This window comes from Oncorhynchus keta, chromosome 20 (genome assembly GCF_023373465.1).
Source record: "Oncorhynchus keta strain PuntledgeMale-10-30-2019 chromosome 20, Oket_V2, whole genome shotgun sequence".
NCBI lineage: Eukaryota > Metazoa > Chordata > Actinopteri > Salmoniformes > Salmonidae > Oncorhynchus > Oncorhynchus keta.
The window spans coordinates 4502996-4521581 of NC_068440.1; positions in this window are offsets into that span (position 1 = coordinate 4502996).

Consider the following 18586-nt stretch of genomic DNA (forward strand, 5'->3'; position numbering starts at 1 on the left):
AAAACAATTGGTAACACACTACTCTGTGAAGGACTGAAAACCTGCAGCGCCTGCAAGGTCCCCCTGCTCAAGAAAGCACATATACATGCCCGTCTGAAGTTTGCCAGTGAACATCTGAATGATTCAGAGGACAACTGGGTGAAAGTGTTGTGGTCAGATGACACCAATGGAGCTCTTAGCCATCAACTCAGCTCGCCGTGTTTGGAGGAGGAGCAATGCTGCCTTTGACCCCAAGAACATCATCCCCACCGTCAAACATGGAGGTGGAAACATTATGCTTTGGGGGTGTTTTTCTGCTAAGGGGATAGGACAACTTCACCGCATTAAAGGGACGATGGACGGGGCCATGTACCGTCAAATCTTTGGTGAGAACCTCCTTCCCTCAGCCAGGGCATTGAAAATGGGTTGTGGATGTTATTCCAGCATGACAATGACCCAAAACACATAGCCAAGGCAACAAAGGAGTGGCTCAAGTAGAAGCACATTATGGTCCTGGAATGGCCTAGCCAGTCTCCAGACCTTAATCCCATAGAAAATCTGTGGAGGGAGCTGAAGGTTCGAGTTGCAAACGTCAGCCTCGAAACCTTAATGACTTGGAGAAGATCTGCAAAGAGGAGTGGGACAAAATCCCTTCTGAGATGTGTGCAAACCTGGTGGCCAACTACAAGAAACGTCTGACCTCTGATTGCCAACAAGGGTTTTGCCACCAAGTACTAAGTCATGTTTTGCAGAGGGGTCAAATATGTATTTCCCTCATTAAAATGTAAATCAATTTATAACATTTTTGACATTAGTTTTATTGTTGTTATGCTGTCTCTCACTGTTCAAATAAACCTACAATTAAAATTATAGACTGATCATTTCTTTGTCAGTGGGCAAACATACAAAATCAGCACGGGATCAAATACTTTTTTCCCTCACTGTACATGATAACATTGTTCAAGTTCATTTATACAGTAATTGTTATTCAACATGTCCTCACAACCTCTTGGTTCACAGTACTCTGGTATTCCTGCTACGTCCCCATGTCAGTTTCTGGTATCAATCGTACTATTCTCATCATTGATTTTATTTACAGATTTTCTATTTTCTACTATATTTATTTCTCTACTTTTCTAATATGAAGCACATTGCTCATACAGTTGAAGTTGGAAGTTTACACACACCTTAGCCAAAAACATTTGAAAATCAGTTTTTCACAATTCCTGACATTTAATCCTAGTAAAAATTCCATGTCTTAGGTCAGTTAGGATCACCACTTTTTTTTAAGAATGTGAAATGTCAGAATAATAGTTGAGTGATTTATTTCAGCTTTTATTTCTTCATCACATTCCCAGTGGGTCAGAAGTTTACATACACTCAATTAGTATTTGGTAGCGTTGCCTTCAAATTGTTTAACTTGGGCCATTTCGGGGAGCCTTCCACAAACTTCCCACAATAAGTTGGGTGAATTTTGGCCCATTCCTCCTGACAGAGCTGGTGTAACTGAGTCAGAGGAGAGGCACTCGAGGCGGCCTGCTGGTTAGACTTAGTAGGCGCACACACCACCCACCACTTCCAAGTATATTACTCGCTAATTTTCAGTCTTTGGATAACAAAGTTGATGAGTTTAGAGCAAGGATTTCTTTCCAGAGAGACATCGGGGCCTGTAACATACTTTGTTTCACAGAAACAAGGCTCTCTTGGGATACTCTGTCAGAGTCGGTAAAGCCAGCAGGATTCTCAGTACATTGCACAGACAGGAATAAATATTTCCCCAGGAAGCAGAAGGGCGGAGGGGTGCGTTTGATGATTAACGATTCATGGTGTAATTGTAGGAACATTACAGGAACTCAAGTCCCTTTGTTAATCTGACCTTGAATACCTCACAATCAAATGCCAACCACATTATCTCCCAAGATAATTATCCTCCGTCATTGCCACGGCCATTTACATCCTCCCTCAACCCGATACTACGACGGCCCTCGAACTTCACTGGACTTTATGCAAACTGGAAACCACATATCCTGAGGCCACATTAGCTGAGGATTTTAACAAAGCACATCTGAGGACTAGGCTGCCGAAGTTCTATCAACATATACAATTAAAATTATAGACTGATCATTTCTTTGTCAGTGGGCAAATGTAAAAAATCAGCAGGGGATCAAATACTTTTTTCCCTCACTGTATCTTGCGTTACTCATCTCATATGTACAGTCGTGGCCAAAAATATTGACACCCTTGCACTTTTTTCAAATAATGCACCATTTCTTCCAGACAACTGTTGAAATTTATACATATTTTGGTATCCACATATGTATGTCTTCTGTGTTTTTTTTTTAATCAGAATAATTTACTACATTTTAGATAATTCCACAAAGAAATCCAAAATGGCCCGGGTCAGTATTATTGGCACCTTCTAGAAGTAGTTAGAAATAATTAGATTTCAAGCAGGTGATTCTCATTTACTTTGGAATTGAACTCTCCTGTGGTGAGTTGAAGGTGCCTGCAGTATAAAAATCACGTATTCAATAGAGAAAAGGACTCATTCTCCTGTTTTGTATCACTGTGTGTACCACAATGAGCATGGAGAAAAGAAAGAGCCAGAAAATGATCTGAGGACATCAGACACAAGATTATAGCCAAGCATGGACAACCTCAATGTCACGCCCTGGTCGAAGTATTTTGTGTTTTTCTTCATGTATTTGGTCAGGCCAGGGTGTGACATGGGTTTTTGTATGTGGTGTGTAGCTTAGTGGGGTTGTAGCTTAGTGGGGTGTTCTAGGAAAGTCTATGGCTGTCTGAAGTGGTTCTCAATCAGAGGCAGGTGTTTATCGTTGTCTCTGATTGGGAACCATATTTAGGCAGCCATATTCTTTGGTTGTATTGTGGGTGATTGTCCTGAGTGTCTTGATGTCCTTGTTTGATGTTAGCTGACACAAGTATAGGCTGTTTTCGGTTTTCGTTTCGTTTATTGTTTTTGTAGTGTTCGTGTTTAGTCGTGTTTACGTTTGTCTAAATAAACATGGATCGCAATCGACACGCTGCAGTTTGGCCCGACTCTTCTTCACCATATGAAAACCGTGACACTCAAGGCAACAAGTCCATCGCCAGAGACCTTGATGTTCCTGTTTCCACCATACGTAATGTTATCAAGAAGTTAAAGGCCCTTGTCACTGTAACCAACCTCACTGGACGTGGCCACAAGAGAAGACTTAATGGAAGATTGCAGCGAAGGATTGTTTGAATGGTGGATAAAGCACCTCGGTCAACTGCCACACAGATTCAAGCTGACCTTCAGACACAAGTTACGAGTTTCAACTCGCACCATCCGTCGCCAACTCAATGAAGGGGGTTATATGGTAGGAGACCCAGGAGGACCCCACTGCTGAGAGAAAGACATAAGAGAAAAACATTATAATTCCTGACTGCAATTTGCAGTCATTTGTGGGGAATGTTCTGTAGAAAGATGAGACCAAATTAGAGGTTTTTGGTAAAGCACACCATCTCTATGTTTACAGAAAACAAAATGAAGCTTTCAAAGAAAAGAACACCTTCCCTACAGTCAAACATGGAGGTTGAGTGATGTTTTGGGGTTGTTTTGCTGCCTCCGGCACTGGGTGCTTTGAATGTGTGCATGGCATCATGAAGTCAGGTGAATACCAAGGTATTTTGGAGCGCAATGTCGGACCCAGTGTCAGAAAAGCTGGGTCTCCGTCGAAGGTGATGGGTCTTCCAGCAGGACATTGACCCCAAACACACTTCAGCAAGCACACAGGAATCATTCAAGACAAAACGCTGGACTGTTCTGAAGTGGCCAGCAATTGAGTCCAGATCTAAATCCCATTGACAACTTATGGAGAGATCTGAAAACAGCAGATAGGAGAAGGCTCCTTTCTAATCGTGGAGAACTGGAGCAGTTTGCCCAAGAGGAGTGGGCCAAACTGACTGTACAGAGGTGCAGGAAGCACATCGATGGTAATAGGAAGTGCTTGATCACAGTTCTTTTGACCAAAGGCTGTGCTACCAAATATTAAGTCTAGGGTGTCAATACTTTTGTCAATTTAAATGGATATATTAAGTTCTGAATCAAAAAACAAAGGTTCTGTCATATTAACAGTGAAATAAAGAATTGTGAAGACCAAATACTTTGTTCAATTCCAACTTATTTTTAGGAAAAATAGTGAGTAACTTGAAAAAAGGGCAAGGGTGCCAAGATTTTTGGCCACGACTGTATTCTATACTATTCTACAGTATCTTAGTCACTTAATGTTTACATATCTGGCATTTCTCATCTCAAATGTGTATATACTATTCTATGGTATCTTAGTCCATTCCGCTCTGACATCGCTTGTCCATATGTATATAGTCTTAATTAATTCCTACTTGTGTGTATTGGGTATAGGTTGTGTAATTTGTTAGATATTACTTGTTAGATATTACTGTCGGAGCTAGAAGCACAAGCATTTCGCTACACCAGTAATAACATCTGCTAATAACGTATGTGACCGATTTGTTCTTCTGAAATAGACTAGTTTCTTCATATCGTGCTTCTTTAGACCTGTCTAAAATAAACAATGGATTTATTGTGATGGTGTAGGCTATATTACATGGATTTATTAGACTATTTAAAATGTAGATGTTCCAAAGGTCTGCACCAGTGGCTTGTAGGCTGTGTGGAAGCCAGGAGATAATACATGTGTTTATGTTAATTAACGGTCAATTACCGTGAGACTAGCAGTTATTTGCTTGACAATCACCGGCTGACAAAATTTAATGACCGCCTCAGCCCTAGCTGTGATCCCTTATTGATGTTACTTGTTAAATCCACTTCAATTAGTGTAGACATGGAATGTGTATGCGTGCTTGTCGGAGGGTGAATGGGCAAGACAAAATATTGAAGTGCATTTGAATGGGGTATGGTAGCAGGTTCTCCAAATACCAGAATGGTCCACCGCCCAAAGGACATCCAACCAACTTGACACAACTGTGGGAAGCATTGGAGTCAACATGCGCCTATCACGTTTCTGGTATGACCCAAGTGCAGACGTGTTGAAGAAACAAAAGTTTATTCTTTAAACAGAGGCAGGCAAATGACAGGTCAAGGCAGGCAGGGGTCAATAATACAGAGAGGGTGTAAGGCAACAGAACAGCGGGCAGAGGTCAATAATCCAGAGAGGGTGTAAAGGCAACAGAACAGCGGGCAGGGGTCAGGGTCAGGCAGAGGTCAATAATCCAGAGAGGGTGTAAGACAGCGGGCAGGGTCAGGCAGAGGTCAATAATCCAGAGAGGGTGTAAGGCAGCAGAACAGCGGGCAGGGGTCAGGCAGAGGTCAATAATACAGAGAGGGTGTAAGGCAGCAGAACAGAGGTCAGGGTCAGGCAGAGGTCAATAATCCAGAGAGGGTGTAAGGCAGAAGAATAGCGGGCAGGGGTCAGGCAGAGGTCGGTAATACAGAGAGGGTGTAAGGCAGCAGAACAGAGGTCAAGGTCAGGCAGAGGTCAATAAATCCAGAGAGTGTGTAAGGCAGCAGAACAGCGGGCAGGGGTCAGGCAGAGGTTGGTCATACAGTGAGGGTGTAAGGCACCGGAACAGCGGGCAGGGGTCAATAATCCAAAGAGGGTGTAAGGCAGCGGAGCAGGGGGCAGGGTCAGGCAGAGGTCAATAATACAGAGAGGGTGTAAGGCACCGGAACAGCGGGCAGGGGTCAGGGTCAGGCAGAGGTCGGTAAATCAAGAGAGGGTGTAAGGCAGAAGAATAGCGGGCAGGGGTCAGGCAGAGGTCGGTAATACAGAGGGTGTAAGGCAGAAGAATAGCGGGCAGGGTCAGGCAGAGGTCAATAAATCCAGAGAGGGTGTAAGGCAGCGGAGCAGCGGGCAGGGTCAGGCAGAGGTCAATAATACAGAGAGGGTGTAAGGCACCGGAACAGCGGGCAGGGGTCAGGCAGAGGTCAATAAATCCAGAGAGGGTGTAAGGCAGCGGAACAGCGGGCAGGGGTCAGGCAGAGGTCAATAATACAGAGAGGGTGTAAGGCAGCAGAACAGCGGTCAGGGTCAGGGTCAGGCAGAGGTCAATAATCCAGAGAGGGTGTAAGGCAGCAGAACAGCGGGCAGGGGTCAGGCAGAGGTCAGTAATACAGAGAGGGTGTAAGGCAGCAGAACAGTGGGCAGAGGTCAATAATCCAAAGAGGGTGTAAGGCAGCGGAACAGCGGGCAGGGTCAGGGTCAGGGTCAGGCACAGGTCAATAATCCAGAGAGGGTGTAAGGCAGCAGAACAGCGGGCAGGGGTCAGGCAGAGGTCAATAATACAGAGAGGGTGTAAGGCAGCGGAACAGCGGGCAGGGGTCAGGCAGAGGTCAATAATACAGAGAGGGTGTAAGGCAGCAGAACAGCGGTCAGGGTCAGGCAGAGGTCAATAATCCAGAGAGGGTGTAAGGCAGCAGAACAGCGGGCAGGGGTCAGGCAGAGGTCAGTAATACAGAGAGGGTGTAAGGCAGCAGAACAGTGGGCAGAGGTCAATAATCCAAAGAGGGTGTAAGGCAGCGGAACAGAGGGCAGGGTCAGGCAGAGGTCAATAATAGAGAGAGGGTGTAAGGCACCGGAACAGTGGGCAGGGTTCAGGGTCAGGCAGAGGTCGGTAATCAAGAGAGGGTGTAAGGCAGCAGAACAGCGGGCAGGGGTCAGGGTCAGGCAGAGGACAGTAATCCAGAGAGGGTGTAAGGTAGCAGAACAGCGGGCAGGGTCAGGCAGAGGTCAATAATACAGAGAGGGTGTAAGGCAGCGGAACAGCGGGCAGGGTCAGGCAGAGGTCGGTAAGCAAGGGAAAACAGGAGCAAGGGAAACTGCTGGTAGGTTTGAACAAACAAAACAAACTGGCACAGACGACAGAAAACACAGGTATAAGTACCCAGGGGATACTGGAGAAGATGAGCGACAAACACCCTAACGACTGTGTCAATAGGGATCTCTCAAGGGCATGTCCTTATTGGGCCAGTATAGTTAGGCTCTGTCCAAAAGAAACCCTAAACCCCTTAAAACAACTTTATGGGGTAAGCTTTATTCACATAATGCACTTTGAAGTAAATTTCAGCTCTGTTACAAGTACCATCAATAAATTGTTTTAGTGATCATAGTGATTCAGGAGTACCATTAAGACAACAGTAACCAACTATACAGAAAGTCCTTAAATTGTTTAAATAAATCAATCTAATCAGGTAAAATTAACTGAAAGCTGACACAGACATGGTGGCAATAGCAGGAAGCTCTGAATTGTTGTGAGTTCAAATCCCTGGTGAAGACATGTTCATTAATAATTACTGTATAAACTAACATGCACAATGTAATCATGTGTGTCAAATATGCAAGTTAAAAGCACTGCGTGTAAGAATATCCCTAACCTTGCCAACAGACAAATAGAGCTGTGAATGGATTAGTGATTTACCAATCAGGGGCTTAGTAACGAGGCGTGATGTGTTATGATTTTATCTTTGAGACCATCAGGCTGATAACTGTGATACACAGAAAATTGGACAAATGAATATTCTTGCAATGTTCCCATGAAATGTATCTAGAAAATATACACTGCTCCACAAATAAAAGGGAACACTAAAATAACACATCCTAGATCTGAATGAATGTATTCTTATTAAATACTTTTTTCCTTACATAGTTGAATGTGCTGACAACAAAATCACACAAAAATTATCAATGGAAATCAAATTTATCAACCAATGGAGGTCTGGATTTGGAGTCACACTCAAAATTAAAGTGGAAAACCACACTACAGGCTGATCCAACTTTGATGTAATGTCCTTAAAACAAGTCAAAATTAGGCTCAGTAGTGTGTGTGGCCTCCACGTGCCTGTATGACCTCCCTACAACGCCTGGGCATGCTCTTAATGAGGTGGCGGATGGTCTCCTGAGGGATCTCCTCCCAGACCTGGACTAAAGCATCCGCCAACCCCTGGACATTGTGGTGCAATGTGGCGTTGGTGGATGGAGCGAGACATGATGTGCTCAGATGTGCTCAATTGGATTCAGGTCTGGGGAACGGCCAGGCCAGTCCATAGCATCAATGCCTTCCTCTTGCAGGAACTGCTGACACTCCAGCCACATGAGGTCAAGCATTATCTTGCATTAGGAGGAACCCAGGGCCAACCGCACTAACATATGGTCTCACAAGGGGTCTGAGGATCTCATCTCGGTACCTAATGGCAGTCAAGCTACCTCTGGTGAGCACATGGAGGGCTGTGCGGCCCCCCAAAGAAATGCCACCCCACACCAAGCAGAACGTTCTCCACGGCGTCTCCAGACTCTGTTACGTCTGTTGCGTGCTCAGTGTGAACCTGCTTTCATCTGTGAAGAGCACAGGGCACCAGTGGCGAATTTGCCAATCTTGGTGTTCTCTGGCAAATGCCAAACGTCCTGCACGGTGTTGGGCTGTAAGCACAACCACCACCTGTGGATGTCGGGCCCTCATACCATTTGAGCAGACACATGCACATTTGTGGCCTGCTGGAGGTCATTTTGCAGGGCTCTGGCAGTGCTCCTCCTGCTCCTCCTTGCACAAAGGCGGAGGTAGCGGTCCTGCTGCTGGGTTGTTGCCATCCTACGGCCTCCTCAACATCTCATGGTGTACTGGTCTGTCTCCTGGTAGCGCCTCCATGCTCTGGACACTACGCTGACAGACACAGCAAACCTTCTTGCCACAGCTCGCATTGATGTGTCATCCTGGATGAGCTGCACTACCTGAGCCACTTGTGTGGGTTGTAGTCTCCGTCTCATGCTACCACTATTATATAATAATATATGCCATTTAGCAGACGCTTTTATCCAAAGCGACTTACAGTCATGTGTGCATACATTCTACGTATGGGTGGTCCCGGGGATCGAACCCACTACCCTGGCGTTACAAGCGCCATGCTCTACCAACTGAGCTACACTAGAGTGAAAGCATCGCCAGCATTCAAAAGTGACCAAAACATCAGCCAGGAAGCATAGGAACTGAGAAGTGGTCTGTGGTCACCACCTGCAGAACCAGTCCTTTATTGGGGGTGTCTTGCTAATTGCCTATAATTTCCAGCTGTTGTCTATTCCATTTGCACAACAGCATGTGAAATTTATTGTCAATCAGTGTTGCTTCCTAAGTGGACAGTTTGATTTCACAGAATTGTGATTGACTTGGAGTTACATTGTGTTTAAGTGTTCCCTTTATTTTTTTGAGCAGTGTATATACAGTTTACATATACTTAGGTTGGAGTCAACCACTCCACACAATTCTTGTTAACAAACTATAGTTTTGGCAAGTCGGTTAGGACATCTACTTTGTGCATGACACAAGTCATTTTTAAAAACAATTGTTTACAGACAGATTATTTCACTTATAATTCATTATCACAATTCCAGTGGGTCAGATGTTTACATACACTAAGTTGACTGTGCCTTTAAACAGCTTGGCTTTAGAAGCTTCTGATAGGCTAACTGACATCATTTGAGTCAGTTGGAGGTGTACCTGTGGATGTATTTCAAGGCCTACCTTCAAACTCAGTGCCTCTTTGCTTGACATCATGGGTAAATCAAATTGAAATCAGCCAAGACCTCAGAAAAAGAAATTGTAGACCTCCACATGTCTGGTTCATACTTGGGAGCAATTTCCAAACTCCTGAAGGTACCATGTTCATCTGTACAAACAATAGTACGCAAGTATAAACACCATGGGACCACGCAGCCGTCATATCGCTCAGGAAGGAGACGCATTCTCTCTCCTAGAGATGAATGTACTTTGGTGTGAAAAGTGCAAATCAATCCCAGAACAACAGCAAAGGACCTTGTGAAGATGCTGGAGGAAACAGGTACAAAAGTATCTATATCCACAGTAGAACGAGTCCTATATCGACATAACCTGAAAGGCAGCTCAGCAAGGAAGAAGCCACTGCTCCAAAACGGCCATAAAAAAGACAGACTACGGTTTGCAACTGCACATGGGGACAAAGATCGTACTTTTTGGAGAAATGTCCTCTGGTCTGATGAAACAAAAATAGAACTGTTTGGCCATAATGACCATCGTTATGTTTGGAGGAAAAAGGGGGAGGCTTGCAAGCAGAAGAACACCATCCCAACCGTGAAGCACGGGGGTGGCAGCATCATGTTGTGGGGGTGCTTTGCTGCAGGAGGGACTAGTGCATTTCACAAAATAGATGGAATCATGAAGCAGGCAAATTATGTGGATATATTGAAGCAACATCTCAAGACCTCAGTTAAAGCTTGGTCGCAAATGGGTCTTCCAAATGGATAATGACCCCAAGCATACTTCCAAAGTTGTGGCAAAATGTTGTGGCAAAATGGCTTAAGGACAACAAAGTCAAGGTATTGGAGTGGCCATCACAAAGCCCTGACCTCAATCCTATAGAAAATTTGTGGGCAGAACTGAAAAGCGTGTACGAGCAAGGAGGCCTACAAACCTGACTCAGTTACACCAGCTCTGTCAGGAGGAATGTGCCAAAATTCACCCAATTTATTGTGGGAAGGTTGTGGAAGGCTACCTGAAACACTTGACCCAAGGTAAACAATTTAAAGGCAATGCTACCAAATACCCACTGAGAATGTGACGAAAGAAATAAAAGCTGAAATAAATCACTCTCTACTATTATTTCACATTCTTAAAATAAAGTGGGGATCCTAACTGACCTAAAACAGGGAATTTTTACTGGGATCAAATGTCAGGAATTGTGAAAAACTGAGTTTAAATGTATTTGGCTAAGGTGTATGTCAACTTCTGACTTCAACTGTATATATAAGTTCTCAGAACATCGTAATCACATTCTGAGTAAGTTGTATTTGACATTAAGAGAAGGTTCTGTTGGAAAAACTTTAGTTAATGACCTAATGAGACTCTTAAGGGAATGTTCTCTAAAATTGTGGGAATATTTGTTGTTAAGTGGGTTGGTTACCTGTTTGAGAGCGCTTGTGTCTTGTCCTTGTATCTGGTAGTACTGTGCCTTCAGAAAGTATTCTGAAAAATGTCTTTATAAGTTGCATGGACTCATTCTCAAATTTGGACTCATCAGAACAATGGATAGATTTACACCGGTCTAATGTCCATTGCTCGTGTTTCTTGGCCCAAGTTTGGTCTTTTCTTATTATTGGTGTCCTTTAGTAATGGTTTCTTTGCAACAATTCGACCATAAAGGCCTGATTCACACAGTCTCTTCTGAACAGTTGATGTTGAGATGTGTCGAACTCTGTGAAGCGTTTATTTGAGCTGCAATTTCTGAGGCTGGTAACTCTAATGAACTTATCCTCTGCAGCAGAGGTAATCTGGGTCTTACTTTTCTGTGGCGGTCCTCATGAGAGCCAGTTTCAGTTTCGCTTGATGGTTTTTGTGACTGCACTTTAAGAAACTTTCAAAGTTATTGAAATGTTTCATATTGACTGACCTTCATGTCTTAAAGTATTGATGGACTGTTGTTTATCTTTGCTTATTTGAGCTGTTCTTGTTATAATATGGACTTGGTCTTTTACCAAATAGGGCTATCTTCTGTATACCAGCCCTACCTTGTCACAACACAACTGATTGGCTCAAATGCATTAAGAAGGAAAGAAATTCCACAAATTAACTTTTAACAAGGCACACCTGTTAATTGAAATGCATTTTAGGTGACTACCTCATGAAGCTGGTTGAGATTATGCCACGGGTGGCTACTTTGAAGAATCTCAAATATAAAATATATTTTGAGTTATTTAACACTTTTTTAGTTACTACATCAAATCAAATGTATTTATAAAGCCCTTCGTACATCAGCTGATATCTCAAAGTGCTGTACAGAAACCCAGCCTAAAACCCCAAACAGCAAGCAATGCAGGTGTAGAAGCACGGTGGCTAGGAAAAACTCCCTAGAAAGGCCAAAACCTAGGAAGAAACCTAGAGAGGAACCAGGCTATGTGGGGTGGCCAGTCCTCTTCTGGCTGTGCCGGGTGGAGATTATAACAGAACATGGCCAAGATGTTCAAATGTTCATAAATGACCAGCATGGTCCAATAATAATAATGAGGCAGAACAGTTGAAACTGCGCTCAGAGTATCCTGACTTGGCAAATCGCACTGTTGAGACACTGATGCCCTTTGCAACCATGTACCTATGTGAGAGTGGATTCTTGGCCCTCACTAGCATGACAATGAAATACAGGCACAGACTGTGTGTGGAAAATTATTTAAGACAGACTCTCTCTGATACAACCCAACAATGCAGAGTTATGTGCATCCTTTCAAGCACACCCTTTTCATTAACCTGTGGTGAGTTATTCACAATTTTCGATGAACAATGTTAGAGTTGCGTAAATTCGAATCTGGTATCAGGATAAATATAACAATGAGTCACCGATTGTATACTATGTATTTTTTATTAGCTAAGTAATAAATGGCAAATGCAACTTTCGTATATACGGGCTCACTGTAATACCACGCAGGGCAGAACAGGGAACTGACAAGATGTATGTAAACAGTGTTCTTATACTGTGATATACATTGTTCCAACCCGTCTGTTGGCCTATCACAGTAGAGGCTGGGCGTGGTTTAGACTTGCTCAGCCTATTGCAGGCGCTCAGGCGGGTCCCCGCCTCTTGGCGCTTCTTGGAGTCCTCCCTCCGTCGATGTATAGATTCTTACTGTTCTGCTATCGCAGCCTAGTTATAACAATTGCTCAGTTCATGTGTTGTTCAGTATTTTTCCATCTCAGTTAAACCTCGTGATGACCACCCCTCCCTATCACAACTTTGTAAGATACAGCAAGTCACACCATGTGTTCAATATTGTTACATACAAAGGACAAAGCATCTGCTGGGCTGTTATCTACAGTTTTGCAACATGCAGGTCACACCATGTTACTCAGTTCTTGTTACACACAAACAGGCAAGTAGCAAGCAGTTGTTTAATCTCATAATGATGCTCCAGTGCACAAATGCAGACACCTCACTCACACAAACCAACATCAGATAATATTTAATCATATATATAAGGACTATAATGTAAAACACAGGATCCCACAACAAATAATGTTTTATATGTAAGATGGCTAAATAAAGAGCAAAATGATTGATTATTATTATATTATTATTTGTGCCCTGGTCCAATAAGAGCTCTCTCTGTCACTTCCCACGAGCCGGGTTGTGACAAAAACTCACATTCATTCTTATGTCTAATAAATGTATCGTATTGTTTGAGTGCGCTGACCCTGGTGCTAGAGGGGGTACGCAGCTGGAGGTTGAATGATTGAAGGGGTACAGGACTATAAAAGTTTGGGAACCAATGGTGTAGGAGAACGAGGACAGGGGCATAGCCTTTGTCGGACGCCGTTAAAAGGTAAATGACCACCTTCACGAGTGCAGTCTTAGTGTTATGATGGGGTCTAAAACCAGACTGAAGCATTTTGTATACATTATTTGGCTTCAGGAAGGCAGTGAGTTTCTGCGCCACAGCTTTTTCATTTTTTTTTTTAGAGGAATGGGAGATTCGATATAGGCCGATAGTTTTTATGTTAGCAACAAGATTATGTACTATATGTATAAATTAAAATATACTATTAGCACAAACTCCATCAATACCACGCCCCTTCTGAATCCCTCGATGTTCTTTGAGTTTGTGCTATTAGTACAAATAAACATAGCTAGCTATTTTACAGTGAAAGCGAGGCAAGTTATCAGATAAGAAATTACCAATCTAATGTTTTCTGTATTTCAGCCGCATAATTCTAGACTTTTATTTTGATTCAGTTATGTGTATTGCGTTATCATCTTGTATACTGGAAGTGATCTTTATTCGCCCTGGCCAACATTGTTGGTGGTTCCCGGAAGCATGTTTTAGCTAGCTGTTAAAAAATCTACTCGCTGTTGTTACATTTATGTAAAAAGATAATCAATAATATCAATCGTGTAAGCACATGGACATATTTTTTAGCTAATTGTTTATTTATTTAATTATTTAAGTGGTGGACTATTAGTGAAAGACTAACTCAATCGGCCATGATTCCGTTGTACCGGAACTGACTGTGTTGTCATTTGTAATATAACGAATCAACTTAATTATGTTGAATTCTGCAACAAACTTAAGAAAAAACAATTTACAGTGAACTATTGTTCTGCATATAATGTATAATAATAGAAGAAACAATTGTATTTAGCATTTTAATTAGACCTGTGATAGTGTAGCTAGTTAATTTATTGGCATGTCCAACAGAAATGACTGGTCTGCACAACCATTCGAATGATCAGAGAGAAAAATGTGAAAATATTTTGAGCCTTAGTAGTTGCCAGTGAAACATTGTCGACAGTATGTTGAGATGTTATTCACACTGCTTTGGGGCACCATATGTGCTTCTAGGGGAACCCTCTAAAAAAAGTTCCAGATTGAAACATTTAAGACCTAATACAACTCTCTCTTTCTGAGAGTGGCTATATTCAACATAGTTTACTATCTTACTTGACGATCAGGTAAAACACAGAATGACTGTTGTAGCCTAAGTTTGTGCACTGGGACAGCATCAGTGGCCTAGACTGGGAAGCCTTACTGTCCAAGTCTACAGGGGCAATAGGGATGTGACTCGGCAATAGCGCAACCAATAACACTCTGACTTTGGCAAGAGTGCCTTACAAAGGCAGTAATTATGAATTTTGTAAAACATCTTTGATCTGCTGTAATGGTTTCCTGACACAAGAACAAGCCAATTGATTATAATATATAATGGATTATTAGAAATTGCTCTCTGCTAGACCGAAAAAATTATTTGATGTTTGATGATTTTGAACACACAAAATAATTGCGTAGTTCCTGCGTTTTGCCTTTGTTAAGGCAGAAGTGAGAGCTTAATAATAATATATTACTATCAATATATCAAAACTATATAATAAAATATAGGCCTACAACCCCTCAAGTATGCTCATAAAAAAACGAATGCATTAGGTATTCCTTAGGAACTAATGCATTAGGTCCTGACCCCTCCTGTCGAAGCCTCCAGTAGTTTGTGTCGGGGGGCTAGGGTTAGTCTGTTATATCTGGAGTATTTTTCCTGTCTTATCCTGTGTCCTGTGTGAATTTAAGTATGCTCTCTCATTCTTTCTCTCTCTCTCTCTGAGGACCATGCCTCAGGACTACCTGGCATGATGACTCCTTGCTGTCTCCAGTCCACCTGGCCGTGCTGCTGCTCCAGTTCTGTTCTGCCTGCGGCTACCCTGCTGTTTTAAGACCTGCTCAACTAGAGACAGCAGGAGCGGTAGAGATCCTCTCAATGATCGGCTATGAAAAGCCAACTGACATTTACTCCTGAGGTGCTGAGTTGTTGCACCCTCGACAACCACTGTGATTATTATTAGTTGACCATGCTGGTCATTTATGAACATTTGAACATCTTGGCCATGTTCTGTTATAATTTCCACCCGGCCACCCCTCATAGCCTGGTTCCTCTCTCGGTTTCCTCCTAGGTTTTGGCCTTTCTAGGGAGTTTTTCCTAGCCACTGTGCTTCTACTCCTGCATTGTTTGGGGTTTTAGGCTGAGTTGCTGTACTGCACTGAGATATCAGCTGATGTAAGGGCTATATAAATTTGATTTTTGGTAAAACGAACATCCTAAGTCTTTCTGTTGAGCACTTTGGCATTCCAAGACAATTGCTAAAAGTACTTCTACAGTCATTAGATGTACTGTACAGATTTCCAGTTTCTGTCTGTTTCTCTGCTCTGTCATGACCTCCAGAGTCAGGCCAAGAACTAACTCCAATAACTGAATCAGCATTCTTAATCAATTGATTGATCTTGTTCCTTGGGTAGACAATTTAATATCCAAAATAACCCTCTGCATCCTAACCTCATTCTGGAATGATGATTCACATAATATGACATGGTATGTGTATGATATTAAACAATTTGCCTTTTGTGTTCATATTGACAGATTATGAAGATGTACATTGTCCTCATTTCAGAAATGCTGGGATCAACAAAACAAACATGTCCAAGCTGCTACCCAAATCCTTGAGGTGAGGTCTAAAAAATTTGACTTCTTTGGGGTCCCACAGCCCTACAAAGAAAGAAAATAATGAAGGCTTAGAAAAATAGGTGCAAAAAAATCTAACAAAGGGTTCCAGGACTGACGCTGAATTCGTCCGACTGTGGATATTGCATACCTCCATGTTAGTGAAAATATTTTCATCACAAGCATATCTGTTTATATTTTGTTTGTTGAGGCAGAATGTAGAAATGTTTTACATTCATGAGCAAGGAGACTTTCCTTTGAAATTGTACAGAAATAATGACTATTAATGACTTGTGGTTTCAGCTTCTTAGTCTAGTTTCTGGGGAAAAAAGAAGAAGACTGGGGGGGGTTAAAGCCCAGGTCCTCACCACCTCTAGGGGAGGAGACAATGGCTCACACTGCCCTTAGATCTGCCTCCTGGGGGAATTCAGGCATGAAGGCTATCTGTGTCCTGCATACTTGATTGATATAAACTGAGTATACAAATAAACACCTGCTTTTTCCAAGACATAGTTCTTGCCAAGGTAGCAGCTTCCTGGGGTCCATAAAAATGTAAACATTAAAATACATTTTACAATACTTTAAGTGTTTGCCCTCAGGTAACTACTCTATGAGAACACAATCCAGGTGTACGTGTGTATAGCGTGCAGTGGCGATTTTAGCATGTAAATCTTGGTGGGGCAAAAAAAAAGTGGGATACATGCCAGAAAAGCCACTACACAACACTAAACATTACATGAATTGCACTATAACGGTGACAAACGGTGCCCACAAACTGTTAGGGCCTACATAAAGCTGTCCCCACAGCAGAGTCCCAACAGCAGCCCCAACACCTTACCACTGCTACACCTGCCTATCAGCGGAGCCTTGTCTGGTAGAGAAACAGTTCATTCAGCCTCATTTACTGCCTTTAAAAAAACATAGCTGATATGGCTGACTTGCTTAAACAAATATGGTTTCTAATGACAATTGAGATGTTCAAACTATTGCATAAGGGAACGGATAAGAGACAATCCGTAATTTCGATGTAGACATTAATGAGCGAGCTAGGATGGACGTAGTCAATATAACCATTTGTTCAGCACGTTTGAAATGTGCAGCGACAATTCAGAACATGGGCCGTTCTTACAGTGTTCTCTCTATACACCAAGTCAGAACCGTAGGATAAATAAAGTGGGCGTATAAGCAGACAATGGAAGCTCTTACAATATTCAAAGATTACGTTTCTCAAAAACAGGTTATAGGCTAATATGCATGTCAATCTCTCCTGGCTGAAAGTAGAAGAGAGATTGACTTCATCACTACTTTTATTTATGAGAGGTATTGACATGTTGAATGCACCGAGCTGTCTGTCTAAACGACTGGCACACAGCTCGGACACCCATGCATACCCCACAAGACATGCCACAAGAGGTCTTTTCACAGTCCCCAAGTCCAGAACAGACTATGGGAGACACAAAGTACTACATGGAACTCTAATCCACATCAAGTAACTGATGAAAGCAGTAAAATTTGGTTTTAAAAAACAGATTAAAAAAACACCTTAAAACAGCTAAGACTGTGAAGCAACACAAACATTGGCACAGACACGTGCATACACACACACACACACGATAACATGCACACTATACATACACATGGATTTAGTACTGTAGATATGTGGTAGTGGTGGAGTAGGGGCCTGAGGGCACACAGTGTGTTGTTAAATCTGTGAATGTATGGTAATGTTTTTAAAACCGTATAAACTGCCTCAATTTTGCTGGACCGCAGGAAGAGTAGCTGCCGGTGTGGCAGCAGCTAATGGAGAACCATAATAAATACAACTACAAATATATTTTTGGACTCACCTTGTTGTGCTGTGCTCAATTGAACAGGAAGGTGTCACGGCAGTGCTTCGTGGACAAATCTTAACATCAAAGTCTGGCATTCTCTGGATTTATGGTGCTTTCAAGACAGCTGGGGGTTGACTCATGACGACAGTGATCTTCAGGTTGTAGCTCTAGAAAGAGGCCCGAGTTCCCGATTTACAATTCAGAGTTGGATGAATGTTCAAATGTATTTTCCCAGTTTTTCCTGAGTTCCCAGTTGTCTTGAACTCACAAAAGTCAAATTTTGCAGTTCCAAGTTAACAGTTGTTTTGAGTGCGGCACAAATCATTCTTCATTGACAGCATAGCCAATGTTGAAAGTTTATAATTTTAAACTAGGAAAAGAGACCCCTTAATCTTAGACTTAGGACCACACAGCCACTCCACTGAATAACAGGCTAGTGATTGCTTTGCAATGGTTGCAGTTATAGCCACTGACTCCTTCCAAACCACTCACTGTTTGCTATTTCCAATGGCCGATTTCCAATGGCTGTTTATTTCCAATGGCCGATGAGCACTGATATATTTGATCTATTATTTCTCTTCTACATTGGAGCCAGTTTATGGTAGAGAAATTACCATTCAATTATCTGGCAACAGCTCTGGTGGACATTCCTGTAGTCAGCGCTGAGGCCAATAAAAGGCCACTCTAAAATATGCAGTTTTATCACACAACACAATGTGTAATTGATTGGTGTTTAATCTGTTTTTTGATATGCCACACCT